The following is a 17,010-nucleotide window of genomic DNA, read 5'->3' as shown; positions in this document are numbered from 1 at the left end:
ACAAGAAAACACAACTTCAATATTTATTAGGTGAAAAACAAGATTGTATCTTACTAGCAGCAAGATACATTGATGCCTGTCACAAAAAGAGGGAGGAGTCAACAAATCAGTGATGCGCCCACACACACATACACACACACACACACACTCACACAGTCCCACACACTCAAAGACACACACACTTACACTTACACACACTCACACACACAGACACACACACACACACACACACACTTTAGGATCTGCCATGGTCAGTGATGATCTTTGACACTGGTTAGATTAGCGTTTGATTTGTTCTCTATACTGATCTCTTCTCTTCTTCACGCAGTGTGTTGCGTTCGTTCTGCTTCACTGCTTTACACACGAGGAGCGAGCCGCAGCCAGAAGCACTGACGCCAGCGTTTCCCAGAAGTCTGTGCGTCTGCCTCTCATGTTCTGGGTCAGTAAATGGAGAGGTGGAATCATCCCGGTCCCACCCAAGACCTGCTGTTTCTCATGCCCTGCTGCCCGTCTGGCACAGCATTATGGGTAGGGCTCTATAGGAGTGTGTGTGTGTGTGTGTGTGTGTGTGTGGCGCCCAACCCAACGCCCACACAACCGATCCTGCTGTACTGTATGAATGCAGACGGCTTGGTTTCGTTTAAAGTTGCAAAAGTTTGTGTCGGTCTGCCAGGAAACGAAATCATTTTTAAAAGTAGCAGGTTAATATTTTGAGGAAGGACTAGTAATTGTGTTTGGCAGCTTTCAGCAGCAGACTGTGAGTCTGAAATATCAGCGGATCTTCACGCATCTCTTCAGTTTCCACACAGACATTTGCAGAGATTGCTTTAGTGTTTCAAATGAATGTTTTCCACACCACTCTTGACTGTTGTTCGTCTCCTCTCATGTCAATCAAACAATCACTTCCTGTCTAAGTCAAGTCAGCTTTATTTATATAGCGCTTTTAACAATACAGATTGTGTCAAAGCAACTGTACAGCATTAATTAGGAAAATAGTGTGTTAATAATGCAAAATGATAATAGTAAACACTCAAATTTTCAGTTCTTTCTTTCTTTCTTTCTTTCCCTGATGCTTCTTCATTTGTTTCAGTCTAGTTGTGTTAGATAAAATTCCTGAATTTTAAGTGAAGTCAATAGGATGCAGAATTGCAGCTAAAATTTTAATGTAATGAAGAAGAATTAAAATGTAAATGAAAAAAAATCTAACAAAAAATCTAAAGTATTATGACAGAACATTATTATAAAGTTTTGAGAACACAATTACAAAGCCTTGAGCCTAGACAGACAGAGCAGATGAGGAATATTGACCTATTGTGCGTCTTGTTGCCGAGCCCCGCCTTGATATAATGATTGACATTCACAAGTAATTAAAATGCGCTAATTTGCATACATTTGACACAAGGCATTGCAGATGAATAAACAAAATAACTAAATATATACTTGAAACTAGTAGCATAGAAAACATGCACATTGCGGCACCGTTGTTGTTGCCTGTTCTTGTGATAAAATTAAAGAAGACCATGGTCTCTGAACTGATTATTTAGACATCTGTTGAAAATGAAACAACTTGAAACAATTGGGTGAATGTGAGGGAATTAAAATCAATTGGTAAGTAAGTCAGAGTTGTGTTAATATATTTAACATTTTGTTTAGAAAAATATTAAAGTAAATATGAGAAGTGCCCTTTTTTCCACTTGAGCCCCTGCCCCTCGTCCCGGTGTGTGTAACAGAGCCGAAGCGGTAGACAGTGACTCAAACACACGAAACACACTTCCAGGAAACAGGAAGGAAGTCTGTGAGCGGCCGCAGGAAGTGAATCAGTGAGCTTTGAGCAGCTTCCTGTAGATCTGCACTGAAGCTCAGGATCACGTCTCTTCCACAGACACTCGTTACTGGATCAGCTGCTAATTGTGGAGCAGAGAAAGTGAAACGGCTTCATTACTGAGGTTACAGTATTGTTGTGTTATTAGGTTAATTTCATGTGCCAAACATTTTCTTGTTTTTTGTGCAGTCGATGATGTTTGAAACAAGTTTTTGATGTTTTGTATCATATGTGATCCATCAGGTTAATAGTGAGAATATGGAGGAAAAAACAGCTGAATTTTATTCAGAAACTCAAACTGAGCAAAAACATGAATTTGCTGCAGATGCTGATATTTATATGATGACATTCTGACGCTTGTAACGTAAAACAATGAGATCTTTATAACAGTGCAGCAGATACTGACATAAAATGATCTGTCAGTTACTATGGTTGCAACGGGGCGGAACATTTCTGAAACTCTCCAGACATTTTCTGCCCCTCATAAAATGATCTGTCAGTTACTATGGTTGCAACGGGGCGGAACATTTCTGAAACTTTCCAGACATTTTCTGCCCCTAGTCATCGCTCTATATCTCCAGGAAAAGAGCTTTGACTGATAAAACACTCTAAACTATCAACCAGAAGACATGCAGGAGATTCAGTGTGTTTTATTGTAAAATGTTGTAAAATTGCATGATCTTTCTTTTGGTTTGGTTTGTTCAATTATTGAATTTAATTAACGTTCAGCCGCTAAACAGTTTTAATTTTAAATGAACCAAAATGAAGTTAATCAAGTAGTTTATTTGACAAATGCTTACTGTCTTAAGTCTTACTGTATTTACTGAGAAGAGTTGATTTAAACATTAGTTTGTCTGAACAAATATAATGTGCAAAAATTAGTAAGCAGAATTACAACTGCTGTAAACTTAAGCATGCTCTGCAGCGGCTGCTTTATTGTTTTAAGTTAATTAACTCTTTGTTTCCCAGCTGTTTCGTCTGCCTTCTCTTTATCTCACTCAGCGTCTCGTTCCTCTCCTTTAACCCCGTTTGATTCTGCAGAACTCTCTTATTTCCACCACAGTGATTTTCATCTTCATTAAACTGCATTCATGCAGCGGTTTGGGGTTAATTTGTTCACTGAGTGGAAATAAAAGCGCCTCCTCAAACAGCTCAGTGCCACCAGCGAGAAGCTGCTCTCCAGAAAGACTCGACCTTCTGCTGCAGACCTCCCTCGAGGAGCGGGAGGAAATCACAGCATTTGTGTTTGATTGGATTTTAACAGATGATGTTGATGAGTTGAAGAGGATGAAGGTTTGTCGTTGCTCTAACCTGGTGAAGGTGTTGGTTATGTTGGTTACGAGCAGATCGGTGTGAGACTTCAGCACGGTGATGTTCTTCAGTACAGAAACACAGCAGCTACACGCGTGAGTACATAGGACAGGTACAGCCAACGAGACACACACACTCACACACACAGACACACTGTGTGTGTGTGTGTGTGTGTGTCTGTGTGAGTGTGAGTGTGTGCGTGTGTCTGTGTGTGTGTGTGTGTCTGTGTGAGTGTGTGTGTGTGTGTGTGAGTGTGTGTGTGTGTGTCTGTGTGAGTGTGTGTGAGTGTGCTGATCTCCAAGGCTCTGACGGCAGCAGCGGCAGCAGTGAGCTCTCTGATTGGCTGATTGTGTTCAGCGAGTGGGAGACTGACTCATCATAGGTGGGCTGAACAAACGCTGACGCAGAGAGAGAGAGAGAGAGAGAGAGACATCCACACTGAGCTCCGGCTCGTTTTATCTGACATTTAGATCCTCCTCTCCTAAAATACAGCGAGGATGTGGACAAACACTCATACACACGGAAAAACCTGCTGCCTTCATATGAGCCCAATGGGTGACTGAAAAACAAGATCAGTGTGTGTGTGTGTGTGTGTGTGTGTGTCGTCAGCTGAACGTGTCAGTTCTGTTATCATTTGCTCCGTTCATGAAGTTCAAACCCATATGACTCTCTTTCCTCAGTGAAGCACAAAGTCAGATGTTCAGCAGAATGTTCACACTACTCTTTTCCATACGGTGAAATCAGAATGACAAAAACATATTCTATTTATCGTAGTCAGTGGCATTGATATGTGTTTGAGTTCTGAGACTCAGTAATGGACTGCAGCTGGTCGGAGACTCGTTTCACTGACTCAGTCGCTGGTTCATGTCAGGTATGTGAGGAAATACGTGAGGTTCACCACAGCGAGAGCCGGAACTGTCCTCGGGACAGAGAAAGAGAAGGACATGTGTGCAGAATCCTGTTCAAATGACTAGGATCTTTCTCTGTGTTCATTTACTTCTGCAGGTGACGCAGACGAACCGGACGTGAAGTGTATGTGAAACAGAGGTCAAACTGAACAACTTTCTGCTGATTCACCAGGAAAAGTTCAAAACAACCAAATTCCTGACCTGCAGATTCCTGTGAGAGCCTTTAGTTACACTTAACATCTGAATGTCTTTGTGTTAGATAAATAATCAAATCAAGAGTCATTTATCGTAAAGACAGAAGCACAAACACACTTTACTGGCAAAACGTTAGAAGACAGGTAGAAAGTTGTTTGGTTTGAGTTCAGGTTGAGATTACTGCACTGACGCGATCAGATGAGAACAAAACAACTGAACTGATCTGAAGAATGCTTTCAGGAAATGCGTCACGCTGTTGCCACGGCAACGCCTCCAGAATCCAGCCCTGCTCAACGCTGCTCTAACGAGGCTCCCAGACGAGGAGCTAGTTACTGACCAGCGTGAGCTCCGGCAACCTCGATTAAACTGGACAAAACGGGTAGTGATGCTCCATATCCGTCTGTTATGAACATACGTGACCTGTGCTGAGTCACAATGAGCACATTTTCAAAAATGAGTTATTCTCACATTCTCAAAAGACCTGATGTATGAGTTGTTGGAATCGAACAAAAAAATGACTGAGCTACACACGTTTGAAGTCAATTTTGAGAAAAATCGAGTTAAAGTTTTCTGAAGATTGCGAAGCAAAATCACAGAGCAACGTTGCATCTTTTCCTCCAGTTCTTTTCTTAACAATAATTGCTAAATTAATATTCATGAAATAGCTATTTTTATTGTATCTTTGTTAAAACAACAACAACAACAACAGTAGAACAAATATAAGAAAGAAACAAGTAATGCATTGCCTTTTTCAGTTAACATCTAAACAAAAGCATTCAACTAAGAAAAACAAATACTCAAATGTAAAAATCCCTTTAGTGTATTCATTATTAAATCTACAAAAGCAGCTCAATCGAGTGCAGCGAATGATTCCCTCTTTTCTTGTATCATTAGATTAAGTTTAATGAGACAGACGGCCTCTATATTAAGACCTGCTGTAACGCACGGATCTAATATAATGTTACACATCAGATGTTTTCCCCAACAGTTGCCCAAACATTCGCTTCAGACAGAACAGATTATGTTTGTGTGAACACTTAATTACTGTAATTCTGTGTATATTTATCAGGATCGCACGCCGTCGGTGTCGTATTTATGTGTGCGCTTCGGATGACAGTTAGTGAGTGGAAAAGTGCTGATTATTTCAGGAAGAAATCAGAATCTGTGTCTAGTTCACTTACTACTGAGTAACTAACAACAACAACTCGAACAAAGCTCTGAGTTTAGTGCCACTACATCGCTGAGAACATGTTGTTGTAGAAACAAAAGTGCTGAAGCTATTTTCCCTCAGAAATTGCTAGTAGCATCAAGTAACAAATGTGAAATTTTGATGTAGAAAGACTGAAATTGTATTTTCTTGTAAAACAGACTCCAATAATTTGTAACTTAGAAAATCGTGTTTTATGGACGGTTTCAACGGCAACAACATAAACAAGCGTTACTGCGCATGCGCACTTGTGTGGCCCAAACTTAACTTCTGCAAAGAGTCAATAACAACAGCAAAGTCCTTCTAGAGTAGATTATTCTGGCAACAAGCAAAATATGTTTTCTGCTAAATCAGACGGGTTTATTGAAAATACAGATTGATTCTCAGCCAGCAGGAGGCGCTGTTGTAGCGGCAGAGATAGCGGTTTCCCTGGTAACGGCTGTACTTTATCAGACATTACAGGCCAGATGAAAGGAAAATGACATCAAAACATTTCTGATGACGGTCAGTTTCCTTATTCAGTGATATAAAAACATCCGTGCCATGTTTAGATTTTGAAAACCTGCAGTGCTCATGTTTATTCAATGAAGGCAAAGCCTTTTGAAAAATCTAACGTTATTTGAGGCGGTCAAATAAATCAATATATGGTAAACATTGCATCCCACAGCACAACAACCTGAGCCCAACTTCAGTCTACTCTGTGTTTTACTCTGTCAGGCTTTACTCTGCGATAACAACCGGCTGGATGTACATCATTATACTCATATAATTCCTCTATATTTTGTCGTTCTGGGTGCAAGTGGCCCTTTACAGAGTAACCTGGTAAGATTGTCATATCCAGTGACCAGTTCTTCCTCTGAACTCTCGTTCTGTCAGATTAGACCTGGTTAACACTTTGTTCTGAATAACTATAAGTAACTGTGCAGCTCCATGTCAACTAGCAGTCAATAGAGTATCAGTAGACTTTATTTTGATGGACATTCAACTGACTATAAGTCACTTATAAGTGCATTTCAACTTATTCTACTAACCCTAACCTAACAGTCTACTAATACTCTAATAAGAAGAGTTAGTTGACATGTACCCGGTAACACATTTAGGTTATAAAAATGTTGTGGGAACAATGTTTCTGAGTGTTTCTAAAACTTTAAAATCTCTAGTTTTCTTGTCGTGATTCTAACTTTATTTAAATTTGTTTCTTACAGCGGTCTACTAATTTTATTGTTCACACAGGTCCAATTCTCGCTATTAACAAACAATTAACTGCGACTTTTGCCTCAATAAACTCCTAATTTGCTGCTTATTAATCCTTAGTAAGGTAGTTGTTAAGATTAGGTGTTGAGTAGGGTTAGAGATGTAGAATATGGTCAAGCAGAGTAAACAAACACAAAAATAAAGCACTAATAAACAGCCAATATGTTAATAATAGACATGCTCAAGCAACTAATGAGAACTGGTCCCTATACTAAAGTGTCACCATTTTATTTTTGTTTATTTTATGTTTATTTTTAATATTCTAAGAATGTTAAGATGTCCAGTTTTCTTCTCATGATTAGAACATTACTTAAAGGTCATAAAAAGGTTTCTTAGAATGTTCAAATACAAACAACCTCATGAGGACGCTCCGAGAATGTTGTTCTGATTTCCTATCAACATTTTGAAAACGTATGTGAAATATTAATAAAGTTATGAGAATGTTCCATACACATTGCTTCAAGAATGTTTTGTCCTAACATTTATATGTTTTTATTTGAGCAAACTTTAGAGAGAACGTTCCCTGTTAGCTGTGAAGCTATGTGTGAAGTGGACTATGGAAATAAAGCGTGACTCTGTTATCAGATGCTCAGTGGAGGGTTAGTGGTCAGTCCTGTGTCTCGTAGATGATGTAAAGCGCAGCTAATGGAGAAGCGCCTCAGGCCTGTCGCGCCGTGACATGTCTGCTGATGCGGCGTGGCGTGATGAACCTGCTCAGATCCACCGGCGACGCTTGGCCGAAGCCAGCGGTTTCTGCAGGTTTGGACAGAACATGACATGAACGCGCTCCCGCTCAAGGTCAGACGCACCTGCGCTGCTCCACGCTGACGGGAAACACCACGAGCCCTACAGGCCTCATTATGTGCATTAACCTTCAGTTTTAAATCCGGGAATGTTGTGCTATTTTGTGTCCGGCCCTGCAGGAACGCATTATCACAGAACGCTCCGGCTGCGTGCGGCGATGCAGAGACGCTTTAATGTTTAAAGTCGTGATTTACAAAGAGCTGAAATATTACAAGTGATGTTTGTTTGATGATATTCATCATCCATTATTGTGGATGGAGTCAAGTCACATTTGTGACCCTGGAGCACAAACCCAGTCATAGGGAGTCCATTTTTTTTTTAAATTGAGATGTATACATCATCTGAAAGCTGAAAAAAATTCAGCTTTCCATTGATGTATGGTCACTGATGCAATGCTACATTTCTACAAACCTGATGAAGAAACAAACTCATCCTGATCTCAGATGAACTGAGGGTGAACACATATTTTAATTTTTTTGGTGAACTGTTTCTTTAAGCGCGTACACAACAGTCAAATTAACATTCAGTCTGTTCTTTCTTTGTTTTTCAGACACATCAAGTGTCCAAACTCAAAGCGTCCAGCCCGTTATCACCCGGCGATATGATCCAGTCTGTGTGTGAGTAATGGCAGCAGATATTAAAGCACAGACGTCATGATGGTGTAATTACGCCGGTCTCAAGGGCAGGTCTGTGTGAAAGCGCTATGAGCCGCTAATGGCATCAGTTAAAGGTCCTGCAGTATTAAATGTGTGTGTGAGCGGCTCATTAATGTGTCACACACCCAACACTGACCATCAGACCAGCCCTAATCATCTGTGCCTTTACTCCAACAAAATCAGTTTAGCACATATTCAGTTACTGCAAACTCATGTGCACTTAATATGATAATTTAGTGAAATAACAATTTACATACAATATGGCTAAATGTTTTGTTTATTACAGCCAGTAAGATGAAATAACATGTTTAGAGTTGCAACATCAGCAGCCAACTCAGATTCATGCTCTTTTATTCATCAATTATCCATTAAATTGATCAAAAGTGAGGAGACATTTAAAAAAAAAAAAAAAAAAAAGTAAAACTCTTACCCCAAAGTTTTCAATGGCAATGTACAGTTTGCATTTATTCCTTGGTTTTATTAATGTTTATTTCTGTTAAAAATAAAACAGCAGTGGCACAGACCAACAAATAAAAGAAAACCAGTGAAAACGCTCCTACCAGGCATCTCAATTTGAAAAATGATGGCAATATTTAGTAAGACTTTTTTTTTTTACATGCTTTTTCTATTATGTATGTAAAAACTGATCGAGACTGAAGAGGCTCTTGTGGTTTTGCATGCTTGAATTACAGAGCGAGACAGTGGGAGAGAGCTGATCGTGTCCCTCTGTGAAGCGCTCGTCTGACGGCAGGCTGTGTGTTTGTCCAGCTCCGGAGACAGAGGTCAACCCAACATGTGTGTTTATCTGTCATGTTCAAGTGCTGGAGGTTTATTAGCCATCGGCGTCATCAGGGAAATATGAGCAGCAGCACGCTGACAAATCTGCTGCTTCATTCTGATGCTTGCTAAAGTGAATAACACTGAACGTCACTGGAAAGACTTCTCTGCTGCACTGAGAGTCGTTATTCATCTGTTGTTCTGCTGTTCATACTAATGTGTGATCTCTGATGGGTTTACTGCTTCAGGTAACAGACTACAGAAAGTGAAAAATATGTGACAATATATTCATTTATATATCACAATATATGTCATTTGATATTCAGCAATACACTTTATAATATATAGATGTACATGTGATAAGATATGGTACTGCATGTGTATAAATATATTGAACACATTTACTCATGCAGTATATACACACATATATATGGAAATATGTTTAACAGTCATTTATGATATACATTTCATATTTTAAAAGATACCTAAAGTAATACAGCATTAAACACTAACAGATCTGTTCATACTGAGCAAAAACACATCATGACATAACACTTCATTAAAAGAAAAGGTTACTCTGCTTTAACAGTGAGAAGCAAAGCATGCTGGGAACTAGAGATATGCTTTAACTCATTCCGTGATTGTGTGTATATGTGTACGTACATTTATATTTGTATGGCAGCATCCATGTGCAATATATACTCCATAAAGGATCAAACGTTATGAATATTCCATTTATCTTTGTCTTCATATCTAAATATATTTGTATGTATCAGTATATAGCCATATATTGCCAATGCATACATTGCTGTATATTGAAAAATATAAGTTTCCAATATATGGAAATGTATATTAAATTTTGCAGTTTATTCCCATATATTTTTGTTCCTTAAGGGTGGTGACGCTCTGCTCAAGACTTTTTTAAAAATGTATTATTATTATTTTAGTTAGATGTAGTGTACATTTATGTGTTTTTAAGGTTTCAAATGTGTGTTTTTGCAGTGATGCCACCTTTTTTGGTTCTCAAAGACCCTTTCAGTATTCAGTTTTCATCATCTAAAGGAACCACTATAAACTAAAGAATCTTTTGTTGAAACTGATGTTAAAGGTTCTTCATGGAGCCACAAATAACAGCAAAGAAGCTTTATTTTTAAGAGTTTGTCACTCTTATCAAACCCTCATTAGTTATGTATTACTAATTCTATCATCTGATAATTATCTAAAAGATGTTGCCCCCTTAAACCATGTCGTTCATTACTTTCTGTTAGCAATCTGTAATGCAGCTGTCAACTCCTTTGAATTAATGTCCATTTGATTTGATTTATGTCTATAATACGCACCAAATAAATCAGTAAAGATCATGAATTCAGCCTTTCTCTGTCTGTGTCTCCAGATCCATCGTTCCCGAATGCAGTGGAAGAAAAGCTTGAGGTCTGACTCAGAAATAAACGAGGTATGTTTCTATAAAGTGTATATATTACTCACGTGTGTAAGATAATGTTATGAAATGGACATATAACGTTATAAAGCCAGATCTTGCGGTTTAGTTTAGTTCTGAATAACTACAGTAGAGGACACCTGCAGTTATTGACTAAAACAGCCTCTCCTCGTTCATTTCTTTCCAACACAGACTGCATTAAAAACATACCTATTCATACAATTCACTGCCGTTTCCAGCTGAAATGAACACCAGTGGCAGGAAAACACAGACAGCTTTTATTCTCTTTTACACAAATTATGATTACAGGCAGATTGTTGATTAATAAAGCCTTATTTTCTTGTGGTTTAGTGCACAATACTATGTTATGAGCTCAAAACACTTCTATCATAGTACAAGATTTCTAAACTAATGCATTTTGACATTTGCACCACATTCACTTTGAAATGAACAAGAAGCGGCGTTAGTTTGTGCAGAAATTCTCCAGTCAGTCTGTTTCTTTCTATTAAGCTTAAATGAAGATATTTCAGTGACTGAATATGGAATCTCATCGCATTGCGTGAGAATTATGAAGACTTTTTAACCTTAGTTGGAGTAAATCGATGTAATGCGACCCATTAATCTGCCTCACGTATGATATTCCGTTCTGCTGAGCAAATAATAATCAAAAGCCTACCAGCAACACAAAGCTCTGGGCCTTCAAAGATAGCATTTGACAGCAGGGATTTGTCTTTAAGGGCTTCAGCAAAAGCACAAAGCGTTTCTAGAATAGAAGCACAGCAGGGACACGCCGGGGATTCTGAGATTGTGAATCGCTCAGAGCACATTTATGCTGCCACTGATGCTTGTATTAAAGCCATAAATGATGAGCGTCTGTCCTGCCTGTTTATTCTCAAACGCTGGATAATGCGGCGGCCATCAGAACATTCACACTGTCCCTTCTCTCTTCTCGTGTAATTTCACTGTCAGCCTGTCACGAGCCCCTGGAAGTCAGCGTTTGTGTCTGACAGTATTTCCTCTGAACTGCTGTGTAATATCAGTCACGGTGACTCCTCAGATCATGTGTGCTGCTGCTTCACTAAAGTGAATTAGATGCACAGCTGTACAATCACACTGAAGGAGGAACCTGTGCCTCCAGAAGATCAGAAGATCACAGAGACTCGTTTCACATCAGACTGGAGGAAAACACCCAGAACAGAGTATTACACAGAAAAAATTCAACTTAAAGGGTTTTACGTTTTTTAAATTGTCCAGTAACAAATAAGTAAACAATTGACAGAAAGAACTTGAGCAGATGCTTAAAAGTTGCTTGATTTTTACCGTACATTTCTGCCATATGGACATCAACTTGAGATCGTCACCACTGATAAGCTACTACTAAATATAATGTAGAAACTTACATTTTCTTTTAGGCTTAGGGTTAGGAAATGCAGGTTTCATGCATGTTATGAACTGCTTCTCTATGGCCTCTGTAAAGATTTTGCATTAACTGCATTCAAAAGACATTTCATCCAAATTGACTTTGCATTCAAGGTATAGATGTTATGACTTCAGCATTCCCTGAGAATCCAGCCCATGACCTTGTGTTTGAGCTCAATGAGTTTTCATGAAGCTGCTGTGAATCAGTTGCTCAAGTCTGGTTAGAATCACATGTTTGACTATTTTTCGTGGATTTAAATGAATCAGGAAAATAATGCATGAAGTTGCAGTTTTTAAAATATTTTAGACATGTTATGAAGCATCTGCATCCTCATGAGCTCGGTCTGCTGCTCCTCACATCCAGTTGATTTCAGTGAGAAGACGTTCACACACACACACACACACAAGTCTTTAAAAGTACACACACGCACGCACGCACGCACACACACACACACACACACACACACACTTCCAGTGCAGAAGAAAGTACAGACATACATAGGAATTAGGCAATAAAATGGAATATAACACAATAATAATATTAATTTTAGATAATAATAAGACACATAAATAAATAAATATACAAACAGATGTACAGATATGCTATTTACAGATGCACAATTCTGAGATATGTTATGTACAAATGTAAAGTTATCATGTCACCTTTATTTATATAGCACTCTATAAAATACAGATTGTGTCACAGCAGCTTTACAATGATAAGACAATAGTGATGCAATGATGCAAAAAAAAATTCATTTCTGCAACACCAGAGTAAGCAGTCATTATTCAGTTGAGATCATGTTATGAGAGTTTTACTGGTTCAGATTGAGTATAGCCTGAGGGAAAAGGCTGAGCGTGTGTTTGTCATCAGATGTTACTGATGTTGCTCTCGGATGCTGCTGGAGAACATGAGGATCAGGTTTAGTTCATGAAGCTCCAGTGATGCTCTCACATTCCTCTGCATTAAGCACTCGGATCATCTCTATCATTTGCAATAATTAAACTGTTTATAAAATAAAAAAAATAAAAAAATACAAAACTGGATTGCTGAAATTCGCTGCAAAAAAGGTGATTTTCTCCTTCAGTTGAAACTATAGACTGTCTTGTTTTCCAGAACAAATATCTAAACATCCTTAAATCAAGATACATTTACTGGAGATGCAAAATGATATCAGATATTAAGTTGTGTTATTTTGAAAAATATGTCAAAATTAAGTGAGAACAAGAATAATTATCTGCAAGTGGGGTCAGAAAAATAATCTTGTTTTCCGTTTAATTGAAGTTTCTCACTGGCAGATCATTTTCTTGCTTCCAGCAAAAACTCGCTTAATTTTGATAAATTTTTCAGAAAGCTTCTTTAAAGTTATTTTGCATCTCCAGTAAATGTATCTTGATTTAAAGGGGTCATATGATGCTTTTTTTAAGATATTTATTTTGTGTATTTGGTGTAACAGCATATGTTGACATGCTTTAAAGCTTGTAACACTCCAAAGAGAAAGAAAAACTTGAAATCGCATCATATGACCCCTTTAGGAATGTTTAGACATTTGTACTGGAAAACAAATCAAAAATACTGAGGAAGAGACGGTTTTTGGTTGTTTTCATGGGCTCTGACCGTCTGAATGAAGCTGTTACGAGACATGTTTCAGTTACAGGCATCTGGCATTTACTTCACATGAATGTACAGATGTGTGTTTCTGCCTGTGGTGTTTGCTGAGTTTAGTTCGATGCGTGTGTGTTTGTGTGAAACTCGTTTACTCGATCTGACAGAAGCTGCGTCACACCAGACTTACATTCATTTCAATGTGAATAGAACAGAATAGAAAGGAAACATGTGTGGAAGCTCTGAATTCACTGAGTGAATTTGATCAATAGAGGACATTCAAACGTCAGTGATCTCTTACCTCTAATACATTTCACATATTAACGAACTATAAATACTGAAAATTAAATGGAAACTGAATTGAGTAACAAAATGCGTTTCATTGAACTAGAAGTAATACAAATTAATATTTGCCCTTTTTAAAAGGGTTATATGATGCTTTTTTAAAGATCATTATTTTGTGTATTTGGTGTAACAGAATATGTTGACATGCTTTAATGTTCAAAAAACACATTATTTTTCAAATACTGTACATTATTGTAGGTCCTCTATGCCCCGCCTCTCTCAAACGCTTCGTTTTCTACAAAGTCCCTCCTTCTGACAAGCGCAGTCTGCTCTGATTGGCCAGCTGACCCAGTGCATTGTGATTGGCCGAACACCGCAAGCACTCGTCGGAAATGTAACGCCCCTTACCATAATCGCGAGCTTCATCTTTCAAAATAAATGTAAAGACAGTAATTAATGTCATTAGTTTTACCATCAGTTCAAGCCTGAAAGGGGAACAGAGTCGCGTGACAGACACAGTGATGAAGCTGGTATGTGTTTGCAGTACACAAGCCACGGTTAAGACAGCTGACTCCACTGTGATGTGTCTGCTCTCTCTCTCTCTCTCTCGCTCGCTCGCGCGCACACACACACACACACTCACACGATGCGCAAAACTCCGCATTTTAACAGTCAATAGCAAATACTTAAACTAATAGCAAAACATACTTACAGTAGCTGATTCAGAAGTGCCAGATTGTCATAGCAAAGTCAGAATTACCTCCTCTCCTAGGTTCACGAAACGGTCGTCCATAGAATGCATTGCTGTTCTGTTGTAAGTGATCTTAAAGATTCCTAAATGCATCTACTTTCGGAAGGCCAAATAAAGTGTTTTTGCTTTCGCCTAGAAACACACAGCATCTCCCTGACATGGCTGTTTCAACACTAACTGCGGTTACTGAAACCACGCTTTCTTTCTTTGCGTGCACATTTGGGCGGCATTATGCTAATATTTCCACATAGTGAGGTAGATATGTGGGGGCGTGTTAGAACGAGCCGTTTTAGGGGGGCGTGGCAGAGTCTTAACTTTGATAAAGAATATCTCTTTGGTTTTGAGACTTTAGTCTTTGCAACTTCAGGGATCTTATCTATGCACAATCAGCTTGTAACACTCCAAAGAGAAAGAAAAACTTGAAATCGCATCATATGACCCCTTTAGGAATGTTTAGACATTTGTACTGGAAAACAAATCAAAAATACTGAGGAAGAGACGGTTTTTGGTTGTTTTCATGGGCTCTGACCGTCTGAATGAAGCTGTTACGAGACATGTTTCAGTTACAGGCATCTGGCATTTACTTCACATGAATGTACAGATGTGTGTTTCTGCCTGTGGTGTTTGCTGAGTTTAGTTCGATGCGTGTGTGTTTGTGTGAAACTCGTTTACTCGATCTGACAGAAGCTGCGTCACACCAGACTTACATTCATTTCAATGTGAATAGAACAGAATAGAAAGGAAACATGTGTGGAAGCTCTGAATTCACTGAGTGAATTTGATCAATAGAGGACATTCAAACGTCAGTGATCTCTTACCTCTAATACATTTCACATATTAACGAACTATAAATACTGAAAATTAAATGGAAACTGAATTGAGTAACAAAATGCGTTTCATTAAACTAGAAGTAATACAAATTAATCTTTTGCAGTTCACCATTTAGCATCCTAAATGTAACTAGAGTATGTTGATATTTTAGCATTATTTGTTATTGTAAAATGCATTCAGAACTTGCACATTTAATGCATCTTATGTACCGCAGGGCTTTCTGAGGGTGTGGACAGAATCCAGGTGAGTCACAGAGATACAGCAGAGCTTCACAACACTAATGCTACGTCATGCGATCGACTCTTTCCTCAATCACAGGTCAGGCCCTGACAGTGTGTCGCAGATTTTCTGTAATATTCTCCTCCTCACAGCGTCCCTGAGCCGGACAGCCATCGCACCGCAGGCCTGAATGCAGCGTGACGTCTGGTGGCAGAAGAACCAGCATGTCGCTCACACTCCTGACAGAGATCCGGAGCAGAGACTCCATCATACACAGCTAGAAACATCACAGATTGTGTTTTATATCGATTGATCATCTGGGATCTTATGCTCCTTGACGCCTGTTTATGAAGGTAATAATCATCAGATGTTCTCATGAACATTTGCACACATACTAAAGCATAGAGTATGAATATAGTCATAAGTTCATAAACTTGCAAGATATTTATCATAAAAAATAAAGAGACTGTTTTTTAACAGTTTTTTTTTCAGCTGCTTACACACAAAGTCACACAGTTTCTGAAAGCTGACACTCAAACAGCAGAAACACACACCAAATCTACAAAACCATACACTAATCTCAGACTTTGACTCGGTTTTCAGTTTCAGAAAACACTTTTTGCAAAACACAACACACACTTCTCTATGTAACACACACACATCTAACAGGAATTACAGTTTTTTAAAACTGCTTAGACACTAAAGTGATACTTAGTGGAACCATTCACTCATATTCCTAATCTTTAGACCAAGTCTGCAAAACTACAAGCACACTACATGCTTTAAACTCTGTTTGATATTGTAGAACAAACTGTTTGCAAAACTCTAAACACAGTTCTCTACATTACACACATCACTCAAAACTAACAGCTCTTTTGTTTAATTTGGGAAACACTGCTATTTTAATGCCACACTCATTTACTGATGAGCTACACACAGTGATCATGTGTGAAAACACTTAGACATCATCTGTTCACCTTTAGAAACTGCGCATTGTACAAAGAAATTATTTTTACCCCCTTGCATTTCTGTTTACATTATATCTGTATTGTACAAAGCGCTTTATACAGTTTTTTTTTTATTTGCTTTGGTATTATTTTCACAAGCAACTGTTACATTTTCAAAACTCTTAGTACTAATGTCACAACAGATCATCAAAAGTGCCGTTTTTTCAAACATTTCAGCGTATTTTCAATTGTCTTAGTACAATACACACAATCACAAAGTATCCTTTTCACTACACAAAATAAGTGTTTCATCTAAATAAATGTTTCATTCACAGTAACTGTCTTTCATAAAGCTCTTACTATCAAACTTTTCATTTGCATGTCTTCTCATTCAGTTTAATACATTTGTCTATTTAATCTAACTCATCTTAAAGGTTAATCAGTGAATCATTTGGTGCATCTATAGATATCTAGATATGGATTCAATAGATATAGTTTCTAAAGAACTTGTCTGCAATTCAGAGATAACCAAATGTAATGAATTAGGCCTATTTTTTGTGTGTGTGAGAGAGAGAGAGAG

The 17,010-nt window shown here is 38.3% G+C and overlaps 1 long non-coding RNA gene across 1 annotated transcript in view; it reads left to right on the top strand.

Moving 5' to 3' along the window:
* The first annotated feature begins 1,577 nt into the window (after positions 1 to 1,577).
* The window catches only part of LOC107717340 (uncharacterized), an 18,275-nt gene continuing 2,842 nt past the window's right edge, over positions 1,578 to 17,010 (top strand). Inside the window, exons 1-2 of the long non-coding RNA XR_001637307.1 lie at positions 1,578 to 1,647; positions 8,029 to 8,042. This is a non-coding gene — a long non-coding RNA (uncharacterized LOC107717340). The remainder of the gene's footprint in view (positions 1,648 to 8,028; positions 8,043 to 17,010) is intronic.

This window comes from Sinocyclocheilus rhinocerous, unplaced genomic scaffold, assembly GCF_001515625.1.
Source record: "Sinocyclocheilus rhinocerous isolate Xijiao unplaced genomic scaffold, SAMN03320098_v1.1 scaffold991, whole genome shotgun sequence".
Classification (NCBI taxonomy): Eukaryota; Metazoa; Chordata; class Actinopteri; order Cypriniformes; family Cyprinidae; genus Sinocyclocheilus; species Sinocyclocheilus rhinocerous.
The sequence above is the reverse complement of the archived record's forward strand: the minus strand, read 5'-3'. Positions and strand labels throughout refer to the sequence as shown.